This window comes from Buteo buteo, chromosome 6, assembly GCF_964188355.1.
Source record: "Buteo buteo chromosome 6, bButBut1.hap1.1, whole genome shotgun sequence".
Lineage (NCBI taxonomy): Eukaryota > Metazoa > Chordata > Aves > Accipitriformes > Accipitridae > Buteo > Buteo buteo.
The window spans coordinates 5,699,606-5,715,399 of NC_134176.1; positions in this window are offsets into that span (position 1 = coordinate 5,699,606).

Here is a 15,794-nt window from a genome sequence, read left to right on the forward strand (position 1 = left end):
TCCCACTTAGTAATAATGGTTGTTTAATCATTCCTAAGCTCTGAGTGAATCTACACCTGATACATGCAGATACATACAAGCAAACACTTATCAGCTCAGAATGAGCAAATTACAGACTTGAAAAGGAATGGACAAATAACCATGCACAGAAGTTGCTGCTAGATATGAGCCCTCTGAAGTTACAGGTAGGTAAGGGCCAAATACAAGCAATGAATTACACTTTGTAGGATACCCATAACCCATCTTAAGACCCATACCACTATCAAAAAAATTAAAATGAGTTTGTAGCTGAGTTCCAATATAGCAGCTCCTAAATTTTGAAAGTTATTTCTCCCCCAGACTTCACAATTGGACACAATTTTAAAGGATCTGATAGCCAGGTCCAGCTCCTGACTTGTCCCAAGGGGCGAAGTAAAATCACAGAAACCATTAGACATCCATTTTGTATGCACCAGTTGTGAAGGCAGCTGATTACGGAGCAAGAAATTACAGACTGCAATGCACAAAATTTGACTTTTCCTTCCATTTCAGCAGCAGAGCCCTTAAGACACCCCTATCAAAGTAAAAATCCTTCTCTAGAAATATGGACTTTACCTCACACTGGACAGACTTCAAGAAATATTTCAAACCCAAGATGAACAAAAGAACAGGAGGAAATATTATACAATATGGATCTAGATCCAATTCATAGGAAAAACATGAAGTAGTTTTAACTGAAGCTTTTCTCCCCTGTCCTGTCTTTCCTTAGGAGAAAAGAAGGCTCTCCATTTGTTCCCACTTAGTTATTCCAAACACACAGACATGGTGTTTCAGCACATCATGCCTGTTTAAAAGTGATTTTCAAACAAACACTGTAACATCTATTGGACATGTACAGAATTCCTTGCTAAGGGTCCAGCCCAGTTTCCACTGAAGTCAATACTTAGAGTTCATGGCAGTTGTGTTGGACCTTTAAGGTGAGATTCTCAAAACCTCCCCAGTGACTCACAGTGTATCTGCAGTTAGTTAAGCTTGTGTCTGAGCCTTAACTCAATAATGACCTGCACAGTTAACCTTCAATGCACCTATAGGTTGATGCTTGAAGACCTTCAGGAAGCGTAGGGTAAGAGAAGAGCCAGCCCTTTTGGGGAGCTGGGAGGGAAGAGGATGGGAACTCCTTCCATAGGGGGTGTGCAGTAGGAGCTCAGGCTGAAGGAACAACTTCTCAGGGTGCTCCACAGCTACATCGCTGGTGATGTTAGCTCCGCTGTTTGACTTTGCGCTGAGAGAGACCGCAAGTGTTCACATGGTTGGTGACGGCAAAGCAGAAACTTAGACATTTATGAGCACCTTTGTAATGGAAGCACTATCAACTAAGAGTACGCGAATATTGCCACTAGAGCTGAAGCCATTTGTATACCGAATATTAAGCTATGTTCATCTCTTCTACTGAATCCAATCTCTAAAATCGCTCTAAAATCCTATTTTCCACAGAATTGATACTTCAGCCTACCCTCCAGGGAGGTTCCATGGAGTAGGGAACCACAGCAGTACAAGTCCATTTTTATGTATTCTTTAAAACAAGTTAACACAGTTTTAATTTCTGGGAATTAAACTCACACTGGTAATAAGAAGAAACCAATAGGTATGAACCAGGCAAAAGAGAAAAGAAACTTTTATCTTCAAGCTGCTAAAAGATTCAAAGTTATTTTGTAAGGGACTAGCTTAATTTTTTTTTTTTTTTCTGGTAGAAAAATCACAGAGCATTGAATTTGTATAACAAGGAAACAGACAACTATCAATTTGTGATCAGCTTGCACCATCTTAGTCTTTCCCAGAAGAGATTTCTTTCTAGCCAAATATTAGGGATATTGTCAGTTGGTTCCAAGGATAAGTTCCTGGAATAACAGCCACTAAGTTGACAGGTTTAAAGCTTTATCTAGAGGGAACACGATAGGGAATGTGCAACAGAACAGATTTTTCACTTGAGACTCATTCCAAGAGCTGCAAAACTACAACAGTTTCCAAAATGTAGGACAGACTTCCTCAGGTTATTGCCTTACACGCATGTCTACACAGCCAACGATTAAAAATTCACAAGAACATCTTGTCATACAGCTCAGCGTTCAACTTGCTTTCCAGTCTCTGGATCTAATCTTACCTTGAGCATTCCTTATCTCAGGAGAAAGCTAGTCTTGCAGTTAAGACAGGACTAGGCTGCAAAGTCACAGGAGTTCGGGTCCCGATCTTGCTTCTGAGTTTTGAAGAACTTGTTTAATCCCTCCAAGATGCAGCCTTCCCTGTGTAGAAAGGGGATAATACCACTTGCTTTTGGTTGTCTGTTCAGTCTCTCCAGACCCTAAGTTATTTAGGAAATAGTTTCTTAGCATATATTTACCTTTTGCTTTGTGGAGCAGGACATCTAATGCCATTGGAGCCCTTAAGCAATGTAGCAATATTAGTGAAAACCAGTGAAATAATGCCAAAAGATATCATTGTGTATGCAGCTTTTAAAGCCAGGTTAGACAAAAAAAAAAACCTCTCCAGAATGTTTTAAACAAAACTGATCCTGTCTGGAAGACCATGGATCAGCTACATCATTGCTTCTCAATATGGTTTGCCACTTAAGAACTGTTTCTTCTCTCACCCTGGTATGAGGCTTCTGGGTCTGAAGGGATTTCGCCTCTAATTCAATGTTTATTGCATGAACAGCAGGAAGGCATCACTGAAGAAGGAAGTTTTGTGACTCCTACCCCGACAAAAGCTGAATTGTATTTCAACTTAAAATTGATGGTCCTGATGGAGAGACTTCAGGATGAAATTCTCCAGCTAATATAGGTCAGATGTCAGGACAGATGATCGTAGTAGATCCTGCTAGTCTTACAAAAAATTGGCTAATCCACTGTGGCCAACTGTCAGCTCAGGCTCATGAGCAAGCAGTGATTTCTTACTATATCAACATGCAGGCCGTGCAAGGAGCAAGCATAGGGAAGCCTTTGCAAAATTCTGAGGAGCAAATAGCCCAAATATTGCAGGCCATTCGGTGATTTTTTTTGCATATCAGAAAAAGGGACGTGTTCGGAAGAATACAGCCTGCAAATTGTTCACCCTGTTCCACTAAGCCTACTAAAGCATCTGGAGGTGTCCCAGTTAAGCAGAACTACAATCCCTATTAAGTGGCACTCATTGCCACTAAGCATCGTTGGACTTACATGATTTCCCTTGTAGATGTCTGGATTAAGTGGTTTTGCCAACTAAGCACCTCCTTTTTCTGATTCAGCGGAGCGTACTGAATCGTACGTATTTTACTGCTTTATATATTTCAAATAGCATGAAAACTGGCTGGTTTTGTGGAAATTAAAATACAGTTTATCTGTTGCACAAATTTTCAATACACGTGAGCTCCCAATGCATGTGGAATACATTTCATCCCATCTATATATACAGTCCTGCATTATGTACATAGTGGTTTTCAGCGAGCGGCAAACAGCCTTCCCATGCACTTACCCTGGTCCGATAACATTCTTATGAAACAGAAATCATATGCTGAACGTTGGAATAATGTCAGCGCACAAAGGAAGGGAAAATAAATAAATAAAGAAAACCAAAATCCAGGCACCTTGAAGCAAAGCTCTGAGAAACCGTCTGTCTCAATGGAAAATCCTAAGGCTGGTGCATTTGGCCGCTTTCAGAGCGCAGTTCAGCGAGTAATGCCTCTTTCATTGGACACTCAAAGCTCTAGAGTCACATCTGTTTGTGCTGGCGTGAGATTGGCACGCTGCTCCCGCTGATGAAAGCTGAAGCGATGGTGCCAACCTACAGGGAAAAGCATGGCTTTCAGGATTTTTCCTTTCTTTCCTTTTGCTGCACGTATTCTCATACGGTGCCAAGGCGGCGAAAGAGGCGAGCGCGCACAAGTTTTCTTTGGAGGACGAGGGGAACAGAAGGGGGAGGGGGTCAGGAGTGCGAGGGGGGAGAAATTGAAATTGTCTGAAAGCTGAACCTGTCAGAGAGGCCTTTCCTTTTGGATGATAACAGAACAGGTCAACAATAATCTGGACCATGGAAGGCAACGGAAGGTTTGCCATTAACTTCTGCAGAGGCAGCTTCAGTCCTTGTGCCTTCGGTCCCCAGCCTTGAGTGTGAATGAGCCCGATTTTCATAATTTAATCTTTACAATTTGCTCCCTTTTCAGGTGAGGCAGATCAAGCACTCAGGTTTTTAGGCTGACACATTTGACCCAATGAAGCATTTAGGCACTGATGAATTGGGGGTTAGCAAAGCCTAACACCCAGGCGTTTGGTCCCAAGAGACCCTACAGCTTCGCAGTGCCTGCCTAGGTTCCTTCATCAGTGGGTGGGGAGAGCTGGAGGCCTCGGAATTTGGCTGATGAGTCTTTCACAGCTCATGCTTTAAACAGTAAGTCTGTGACCTTTATCCAGCACGGTCCAAACAACTCGCACTTCCATTTTTCTCCATCCTTTCCTGAGATTTGTCAAGGAACGATATGCCCATAGGCCAGTCTATAGCCCAAGAGATGCAGACTGGGTCCAAGCTGCTACCTCTGCCACAGGATAGGGGCGATGGGACAGGGACAGGCACTTCATTTCTGGGTAGGCTCAGATTAATAGGAATTGATGCTATGGCCCACAGTTTGAGTCCTAAAATAGGGCTCATCCAGGAATAAATGCGAGACCCAGGCTCTACTCTTCTGATGGAGCAGAGGCTGCAGATTGTTTGAAACCCAGGTTTCAGATATGGTTCCCTAAACATCAAGTGGAAAGCAGGGCCAGGAAAACAATACGTACTCTACGTCTTGAAACAGCATCACCAGAAGGAAAATAGCACATGATTCATGAGGCCAGGTCTCAGGGAGGTTTTCAGTGCCTTCATAGGGGAAGATTAAAAAAAAAATTTTTAAAAAATTAAAAATTTGGAGTTGCAGCAGGACTGAGATTTCAGCCAGCCTCATTCTTGTGCCTTGTAAAATATCTGCGAATAATTAAATCCGTTCCTTTTCTTTAATAAGCCTTGTGTCTCATTAGAGCAGTTCACTGCCATGTCTTTATTTACTTGATTATATCTCCTCCGCACCTTTGCCTTCCCTCATTCACCTAATCTTAACATCTCTCTTTTTCTTCCCTTAAAGCTCTTTATTTTAATGCTTTGATGTTATATTGGCTTCCCTGCCACATGCTTTGTTTAAAAGAAAAACAAAGATAGAAAATCTATACACAAAACAGAAGAGTCAACTACATCTTGACAAATCAAGCTTTTAAAAAGTCAGAAAAAGGAGATTTAAAGATGAAAGCTCATTCTTAACCCAGCTTCCTCCTTCAGAGACCTTAATATGATCTCTTTATGTAACTGTTTGCCAATTAATTCAAACTATAATGCAAGCTGCAATTTCTCATAGAGACATCCATTCATTAGATTCATGGAGAATATATAGTTTTCAGACACTGATTTATTTTTAAATCTCATTGAGATGTACAGAACAAGACATCTTTTAAAGACATCAGTTGTCCAAACCACCACTGTTTATATCTACAAATTCACAAGAAACAGATGTTTTTCACATGGGTGGAAACAGAGTTACCCTAGAAGAATGGTGACAACATTTAATCTTAGAGCAGTGGCAAGTCCTGTTCAAGGTATTACCTACACAGAAAGAAAACAGCAGTTCATCATCAGAGTTTGCCTTTCTCATCACATTACCAAAGCTTATAAGCAGGGGCCATGTCCCAGGCTATGAGAGATCAGATTCCTGATTATAACCTGTAAAAGTTGCTCTGGGCACTTGTAGTTATCACTTCCATCCTCCTGAAGATGCCCTTGCATTGCACCTATGATACAAGGACATGTGGCTTTACAGGTAGACACATATCTAAACCCAGCCCAAATGAAAATAGGAGTACGAAAGTTCTTTCCCACCACTTCTGCTTGAGAAATACACATCTTAAACTGAAGAGACAGTAATTGCAGGGACAGATGTTTCATAGGCACCATTTGAAAGCCCTTTCTGATTTCATACCTAAATAGTGATGCTACCGCAAAGTTGTTCAGCTGATCCTTCACACACTAGCTTGCTGTCATAGTCTGAAATGCAAGGAAAGATAACAAGAAGCCATAAGCTGTGGAATATGTTTTTAAGGTTTACTGGCATGTGTTTCAGGTAACCAGAGTATTCATTAAACAGGAAAGGGTTTAATTGAGCTCAACAGATTTCATTTTCAAGGAATCCTGAGTGGCATCAGGAGTCCAAACACCAATGCCTTTCAGATCTTTGCACTCCTGACTTATTGAAAGTGCTTCGAAGTCCCTGCCCTGCTTTGCCTCCAGCTGCAGCGTTGTTACTGAACACTGATACTGCAGCAATACGCTGCAGATGCAGCCTGAGACCCCATCGAAAATGGAGTCACTGCCTGGAAAAAACGACAGACATCCAAGTTCTGGTAGAAACCAAAGTATTCCCTGCATTTTTCACATGTAAATGGCCTGAAGCATCAAACATAGTCCCATGGTATCATATTTAACAGGACAGGGTAGGAAGATGGCCAGAATCTTTGAGATATGTTGCAGTACACATTGGTTAGCTTCCAAGTGAGCCTTCCTCTGCAAGCCTCACATTTTAAAAATTCCTACCCAGAGATTTTTGTCACATCAATTAAATGCATTAGTGTATAGAACACTAAAGCTAAAATAAACTGCTAGTTGAGCATTATCACCCATAGGATTTGGTTGGAGACCATACCAGCTCTGTAAGCATAAACACTCAGACCCTACTATGTTCTTCAAATACGTAACACAGACCTTATGTTAGAAAGGGTACAATAATACATCTGCAGTTAGAGCTCTTTGAGTGTGGTAGGACTCAAACTTCTTATGCCACCAGACCTTAGGTGAAGCAAGCCAGGTGGAAAATGAAAAATAAGCTGAGAAGCAGATTGATGAAGGAAGCAGACTGACGATGAGAGAGAGGGCACAGTACAAGCAAAAAGCAGAAAAAAGGAAAGCATGTTGCTATTGGGTGAAGCCAACTTTTGGCTAACCAGTAGAAAAGAAAAGGAGCAGATGAGAAAGTCTGTTACCAGCAGCATGGAGGCAAGGCACAAACCAGAAGCGCTGAACTGTGGCCCAAACACACTCTCCCCTTGAGAGGGCCAGGGGTAATCATACATCCTAGTCATTCTACCCTGCATGCAGGGATCAAGGTCTAATAACAAACATCGAAACTGCAGCTGGGTATGCTCTGACCAAGCCCCCTTGCTCCTTTGGCCACCCTGTTGTTACCCCAGCACCTCGGTGTGGATGGCAAACGCCCATTCCACAGGCATTCACCACTTGGACTTTATTTCCTAGTAACAGACCAGACCTCTCAGGACTTTTCTCTCCCAACACGCGACATCTCACCGGCTGAGTTAGAGGACCAGGAAAAGCTGAGTGCTTAGCTGCAACCCAGCAATATGCCTCTCCCCGGGAGAGCACAAGATGCCGCGGGGACACAGGACCCAAGCTGCGGTACAGCACCACGGCCCTTCTCACAGTCCAAGACCCTTCTCTCAAGACAGCTACAGCTGGCTCACGAGGTAGAAGAGCAGCACAGGGCAGCAACACTGCACTGCTGGTGTATGAGACACCGGCTTTCCATTTCAGGGAGCAGGAGCCAGCTTTGAGCTTCACATTCAATGCACGAGACTAGAAATTAGTAAGGAGGTGCTTTTAGCATAGGAATGAATGGATGCCAGAATACAGCCTTAGACCTGGTTCTGAGAGGGTCCAATGGTGTCCCAAAATCTGATGCAATTAGAGGTTATGGGGGAAAAAAATAAATTAAAACAAATCAGGAAAACAAGATGACAATATAGATGGGTTCCTCAAGAGTCCCAGATATTCAAGATCCTGGCCCTGTCCTCTTTGCTCAGACAAAACTACTGAAGAGAGGAATTTCCTCTGTGACAGAGCGTGCTGGAAGCATGCCCAGGCCCACCACGGCTCCGTCCCTGTAGTTCAGCGCAGAGCCCCCGGTGCTATTCACGATCAAGAGACTGAATTCTATAGCCCCCTGCTTCCCCCTGCCCCGCTGGCAGCCAAATTCCTACACTGGCCTTATGCAAATGCAGCTCAGCCCCCCTGCCCCCCAATCCTTAGCTCCATGCAATATTTTATTGAGCTATTGTTTCCCTAGGACAGTACAGAAAACATCACGTATTGTCCTCCACTGACAGTCTCAAGCCACAAAGGAAAATATTCCTGCCCTCACAGATGAGTTTTGCAAGCACACAGCACGTGCTTACGCCCCATTCATGGTAGCACACTCTCACGATGGATTGTACACCAGATTATAATCGAGTGCAGCCTATTTCTCCCGCTGATGTTACCCTAGGCACCGTCCCAACAGCGGGCTCCCCCCTCGGCCGGCTGACAGTCAGCTTTCTCCAGCATCCAAGGTGCAAAACTATGCACCCAACATCATCCACTAATTGGCCCATTGCAGCTTACAGGCAGCTGCATCCCCTGCGGATGGGGTTGTGTAACTGGGGTTTAAACACGTATATCCTACGGCATCGGGCTCTGCCGGGATCCTCCGTGGGCTCGAGGAGCCGGCGTGTGCGTCCAAAGCAATTACAGAAGCATGCCTCGTCGAGGCAGTTCACTGGTGTAGCAACATTTTATTTCTCCCACCTGACAAAATAAAAAGCAGGAGAGAATTATTTGTCAGCTCAATCCCTGTGTTAATCTAGTTGCAAGTATAATGTGATTTCCCTCCTGCCCCAGTAGTAGGTATTGCAACACCTTACATATGGATCATTTTAATCTAATATAATCTGGCTGGCTAGAAAGAAGGTTTCCCTCCACCACAGCTGCTTGTGATTAATGCTAAATATACATGCCAAGCTTCAATCAGCAAGAGTGTGCATCTTAGCTAGTCTGTATTTGGTAAATCAACAGTAAACCCTATAAAATGCAGAAGATGCTGCAAAGCTTTACATGCTTAAGTTTATCCAGCTTTTTTCAAACGCTTCCTCTATTTGCCATTTCTAATGTATCATGATCTGTTACTTCTTTTCTTTAAGCAAAATTGATTTAAAAGCTGCTGATCGCAGAAGATAAGAAGTGTCACCTCACCTTTACAAATAACAAACCATGGGCAAATACTCATTAACTGTTTTGTCCTCTTCATTTTATATTCACTTACTGCAAACTTCAGCAAGAGGAGAAGCATTTCTGTTGAAACTAAGATCAAGCACATATGTTATAATAAAAAACACAAAGGCAATAAATGATAGCTTTTTTATCATTATTAAATACAAACATGTATTCTTATTTTACTATAATTATCAAACTAGGATTAATATAATCTTGTATATTGCTTCCCTTCACGGTGAATTAAATTATGTAAAAAGTCTCCCACTAGTATTCTTACCCAGCAAGAAACATTTTAATTGTAAATTTGCCTTTTGGAGTCTTTAAATTACACACACACGTTAAAAAAGGCCAGTACTATGGATACTGTGTATCCACTAATCTGTAAACAGACTCCCAGTCCAGGACTCATCTCTGAAATGTGGCATCAATTGCACAGGCTCCCATTTAGTTTTAGTTGAATAAAGCCATACTAGATACGCAAATAACATCAAACTTGCCGGATTAGAAAGGGGCACCTCATACTCTAAATCACGATTGTCAATCATCACCCAGGATTAAGGGATATAGTTTAAAAACCTAAAAGCAAGCACTTCCTTTTAACTTCTGCCTACTGTGCATTTTGGATTATCGCCCAGAAACAGCATTACTTGAAACAAGGCTGCCTCCCTTCTACCATCTCAGGGAAGTGCATCTTCACCATCTGCTTACCTCTGTTTGGGGAAAAAAAAAGTCTCAGCAAAGCACACAATTTAGATTTGAGAACTACTGCTGACTGCGATTATATTTATAACTCGCTTTTCACAGAAAAATGGGGGGTTATTTTTGGCTTAATAAGTGCTTTCTGAACACACTCACCATTCTTATCACAAAGATGTAAGGCAGTTAAAAACCAGAGCAGCTACTCTATTCTTATACAGACCTGGCAGCCTTCCTGAATCACTGCCTCTCACACGAAGGGTCTTGAGAGAATTACTTGGAATGCATTTTGTCCTACTTCCAAAAACAGAGCAGCATCCCATGGATAACTCTGCCTGTCCTCCTGCACACAAGACAGTCAACTCTCAGCCTTCTTACTCTGTCCCCCACCTCTCCCCTCCACCACTTCTCCTACGTTCCCCTGGTTGAGCTACAAGATGCTTCGGCAAAGCTAGAGTTGCCACTTCGAAAGTGTCTCCTTCACTGTTGGAAAAGGCCATGTGAGAGCGAGATTGGTCAACAAATGTTAACGTTGAATGTGTATGCCAGTTCAGTGGACCGAGCTCAGGATTGGGTCATAAGCTGGGAATGGTTTATGGGAATAGTTAACAGAACTGGCTGCTCTGGCCCCTAACTCATCGCTTAGTACCTGATTTTCCAGGCAAGCAGATATGTGGTTTTCCTTATTTTACGTAAAATTCATGTCATTCTTGGTCTTCGGTTATTTCTGCTCAACAACTGTCATGCCAACTGATGTACCTGCACATGCAAGTTTTATGGAGAGTTGGACACAGATGAAGAGTTGTGGGACTCAAGTGTGGCTAAATCCATGTAGAGGAGAAGGTACGCAAGGAATCAGGCAAAGGAGGTAGCTGTCTACATGAACAAGGACCTGTCTGCTCTGTTTGAAGGCATTTCCATCTGTGGTTCTGTGCTTCCATTTCTTTGGCTACTACCAGAGAAAACAATATACATCCCATCATTCGCATCCATCCTCGTGGAATCAGCTAATGCTTGCAGAGCACTAAGGTATGCCAAATGATGGCACAGACCCATTAAAGTTATTCAGGCACGTAAAGCCTCTTCAAAACTATGCGATTTAGACACCCCGGTACTTTTGTGGATCTGAGTTTCTAAACTGGATGTTGCAGTGTTCAGTCGACTCAGCTTTCCATTGCAGGTATCTCAAATGTCCTAGGAGGGGATCCTCCACAAGCAAAGGTTTCTTCCTGCATCTGTTTATGAGCCTGTGTGTCTCCCCTTCTCTCTCTCTGTATATATGTATATTGATACACAAATATACATATGTTTACAACTTTTTTAAACATACCGTATGTAATATAGTCAAATTATGAGGAAGAAAAAGACAAACTAGAAGAGAATAAAGTATCATCAGTGTTATCCTATTCCATAAAAATAGATTAAATCTACTTCCACAGCTAATCGAAATCTTTTTCAAAAAATCAATATTTTTGGAATATCTTTATAATTAAGATGCTCACCAGAATCTGGGGGCACACCCTCAGGTGGTGTAAACTGTCACAGCTGCACTGACTTCATCTGCACTTCCACAATCTAAATGAGTCAATGATCTTGCTCCTAAGGTACAGTTTATGGCTGCACAGTGATTAAAGAAAATATACACTGGTTCTTTAAGCAAGAAGGGGAAAAAAACTCAGCTAAGGCTAATCTTATCAACATATAACCTTTTAATCAGATTATTGAAACAACATGTTAATTTATGAAAAGTTCAGCATTCTATTAAATTGCAAACAACATAGTGAATTGCAACCCAACAGGCTGCTTCATTGAATTCATGCAGCCACTCCTGGCAAAGGCATTCCAAATTTGAACTTAATTAATATTCCTACTCCTGGTTTCCATAGTTTCTTTTTAAACATGAGTACCAGCAGAAACTGGCAGTAACTTTACCCATATTCTCAATAATAACCCCCCTCTGGCTGTCAATATGTATGAAAGGAAAAATTTTTTGCATACCCCAAACAGCCTGTCATTTTCCTGTCTTTTGTCAAAAATATGTTGGCAACTTTTTTTCTCTTTTTTGCTTACACAGCTTAAGATGCTTAACTGTTTCTCTGCTTGGGTTATGAGCGAGGCACCTTCCCTCCTCTGTGCATTGGAAAGAGATCAGTAGCCATGCTCCTCCAACCTCAGATGACAGCCACATTGCAAAAAAACAAATTTCACGGGGGGGGGGGAAGCTTTCCTTGGAGAATCAGGAACTTCAGTGGTTAAATGCTTGGGGAAGTGTTTCATATTTTCCTTCCTTGCCTAGGAACTTCAAAAACAGCTAGTGTCCATCTTGGACCAAGACCATATTATTCTAAATACGCTTTAAAGCTATTTTTCTGTTCCTATACAAAAGGGACTGTTGAGCTAGCCTGAATACCAGAAACGCAGACCAAGAAATCACCATCTGGACAGAGAGCAGGAGAGAAGCATAGCACTGGATCACACTTGGGCAAGGAGAAGGAGGGAAGAGACCTTCCCATCAGTGCCCCACTCCCATAGGAATCTTTCCAGAGGACACAACTCCTACTCTGCAGCTTAACAACACTTCCCCTTCTGCATAATGTGGCCCCAAAACACATCTTTCACTGTCACATCAGCCTGTTCACCAAACGAACCCCTCGTTCATGTATCCAACCCAGTATCGTCTGATTTTAGGGAGTATTCTTTGTCCTTTGTGCTGGGACAAGTGAAACACGTATCATTTGCGAGGGTACCCATAGAGCAGAGGGCCCCCACGAAGAATTTCAAGTAAAAATCTGCATAACAAAGCCACCCTGAGCTCCGTGCTGCTACAGGACACTGTAATAAAGATTAAGCCCTCAAGCCTGGGAAAGAGTTACTTCAGATTTATGCCTTTGAACTGCTGCACACGAATAACGCTGTATCACCTTCCATGGGGGGGGGTCGGTGTCTCTGTTTTATCTGGCCAAGCGAACCCCAATTATTTCAGTCAGTGTCTGACTGAATGTCACTTGCAAGTGGAGTTACCTGGCTAAGCTTTAAACCAGGTATGACTGAGGCAATGCTAGCTGCCAGCTGGAAAACCTGGTGAGAACTGGAGATGGGTTGTTACCCAAGGATTTGTAATTTATTCCAGTTCATATCCAATAGCCCTATAGACTGTGCTTTTTCTAGAAGAACACTTAATGGCAACAGTTAAGGCACTTTTCAGCAGTTACCTGCTAAAGGACTAGTTGTTCCCTTAACACACAGATCTTGCGATGCCTTGCATGTCACCTCCGTTACAGACTTCACGATTTCCTATGTTAGGAACTAAAGCTTTTTCCTAAACTGAACCCAGAATGTAAGCTCAGGATCTCACCATGGATATACCCAAACTGATTCTTCTCCGTGAATTTCTAGGGTGGGGTTTTTTAGGCCATTAGTCCATTTTAATCAAATGTGGCAGAGGCATAAAAGATTTTTAAAAAATTATGCTCCAATAAATTTTGTGCAAAAAATTCAATGCAAAGTTCAGAAATACGAATTAGTGCCTCACTAAAACAAAGGCTACAGAGTGAGCTCAGCAGTAGCTTGTTGTTTATCCCATCCGTTTACCAGTCAAAATGTGTGAACTAATGTCTGGTTAGCACGTATGCTAATATATGAGAGATATACGAGGTGTTAATGTATATTTCACAGGAATCCACAACAGATGGCTGCTCATCCACCCAGAAGTTGGGGGACGCAGCATAGCACATTGGGTACTCCAGACTGATTTAAGGGAGTCTTAGGAGTCTTCATGGGGAGGAACCTGTTGGACATAATTTCCCAGGAAACCAGACTTGGTTTACTCCACTGTCCAAAGAGCACCAAAAAGCAATTAACACCCCCCAACAAAATACAACTTGGATACACACAATCATCAAATCAGCCTTCAGCACCTTCTTTCCAGTGCTGTTAACCCCACTGCTCTTTATGGCCTGAATTCAATGCTGATGCTGCTTTAAAAGCAAGAAGGGTGGACCAGATGACTTTCTGAGGTCCCTTTCAATCTGAATTATCCCATGTCTATCATATAGCTAGGAATGCAAGCAGAAAGACCCATACTTGCCATGCAGCTAAGTACAGCCATAGCTGAATTGGCCAACTGCAAAGGTTAGACCACAGAAAAATTCAAGTCAATAAAGATTAAGCTCACATAGATAAACTGGCACAGCGAGTCTATGGCATACTCTCAACAGGTACAGGAGACAGGTAGTGATGCCACAAACCAACTAATCAAACATTAAACACAACAAGGCGACCTTGGGCTGGACAGGACCCATATTTCATTCCATCAAGGCTGATGTCAACCACAATTTCCAAGATTTTGCAAAAGAAGAAGCCTGCCTTCAGCTTACCACAGTGCAAAAAGGGGGTCTTTCGTCCTGTCATTCCAAATTCTTCTGTTTTATTGAGTTGAATCAACGAGGCTCTGTTAGCAGTTGCCTCCTGTGTTGCCAGACGGGGAAGCTCAAAGCCACCTGTGAATCAGGAGGGGACAAGATGACAAGCAACTGCTTGACTGATAAAGATCCTATTCTTGGAATAGTTCCTGTCTATCCTGCCAAATATGCCTTGGCTGAAGAGTGTGCGGTGGCTGGGGAGGAGGGATGAAGAGAGGGGAGGGAGCGCTGAGGATCAAAACTGCCTCCAGGTAAGGTAGACCCAAGGCAGAGTTGAAAGAGAATGGCAGGTCAGATGGAAGCACCCTAGGAGAGACTGGGCATCTGAGAGGATGTCCAGCCAAACCCAGGATTTTCTTCAGAAGGAGATAAATAATTTCTCCTTGATGTTGGTGGCAGCCTTCAGCTTTAGGGACTCTCAAAGTCCTAACCTCAGGGAATCGCTTTAAAAAAAAAAAAGTAATAAAATCACCAGGAAGCCCAATTGTTCCTTTGATGGGACAAAAAAACGTTTTGTGGTTCACAGTTCATAACATAGAGAAGAGCAAATATGATGGCTAGAAATACCATTCATTGTTGCACATGGAAAAAATTCTCTAATTCTTCACGTCCCCAGGAAGGACAGCAGACATTATTTCTGTAATGACCGGAGAAGCATTAGCTAGAAGATGGATCCTGGAAAAGAAGAGGGCGAAAGTAGTGAGGACATATGAGAGCAGCTCATAAACAGAGCCCTGCAGGAAGCAGACAGACATGAGGTGCACCCCAACAGACTGCCAGAGTAGCTCTGAAATATCGAAAAGCCTGAGAAGTCACTCAGACCAGGACCAGCACCGCAGAACTCCACCTGCGAAGAAAAGCTCACTGTCTTCAGAGCGGAAGAAGAGATCCAGAAAAGAAACTTCTGAGGACAATGGAAGAAAGTCCGTTTCTACGAGAAGCCAGCGATAGAACAGATGGATGGCATCTGTAGATTGTCTAACTTGTATCGTACCTCATTGTGCAGTCTTCGACAAATGCACAATCATCAGTCGACCAAATGGTCAGACAGCAGCTGTCACTCATGCAGGCAGAGCTGGGATCCAAGGGGGAGCAAAATGAGAGGGCCTGTTCTTCTCTGCCAAGGACCAGCAGGTGTGGAAGGAGAGAGATGCCAAGCAGAAGGGAACCAAGCTAGAAGAAAACTCATTTTGTTTGAAGTTAGCCAGTGTCAGATTAAAGAAATCAAAGACTTGTTTAGAGTAAAGCAAAGAGAAATAAAGGAAGCATTTTTCAGATTTCGGTCCAAGCCTTTTGTCCAGTTTAACCTCTTTCCTCTTGTTCCTCCATTTGCTTGTTTTCTTCATCAGTCACAACAGAATGGCTCCTCCAGAAGAGACTCATCCCTCGGCTTTGAGATCACCAAAGAGACCAAGATCAAAGCAATTTAGGAAGCACAGTTTTCATGCCTGCATCACCATGTACACTAACGTGCTTCTTCACACAGCACTGTCACTGGAGATAAACCCATAAGCAATGCCCTGCCAAAGCGGCCAGCGTTACTGCGCA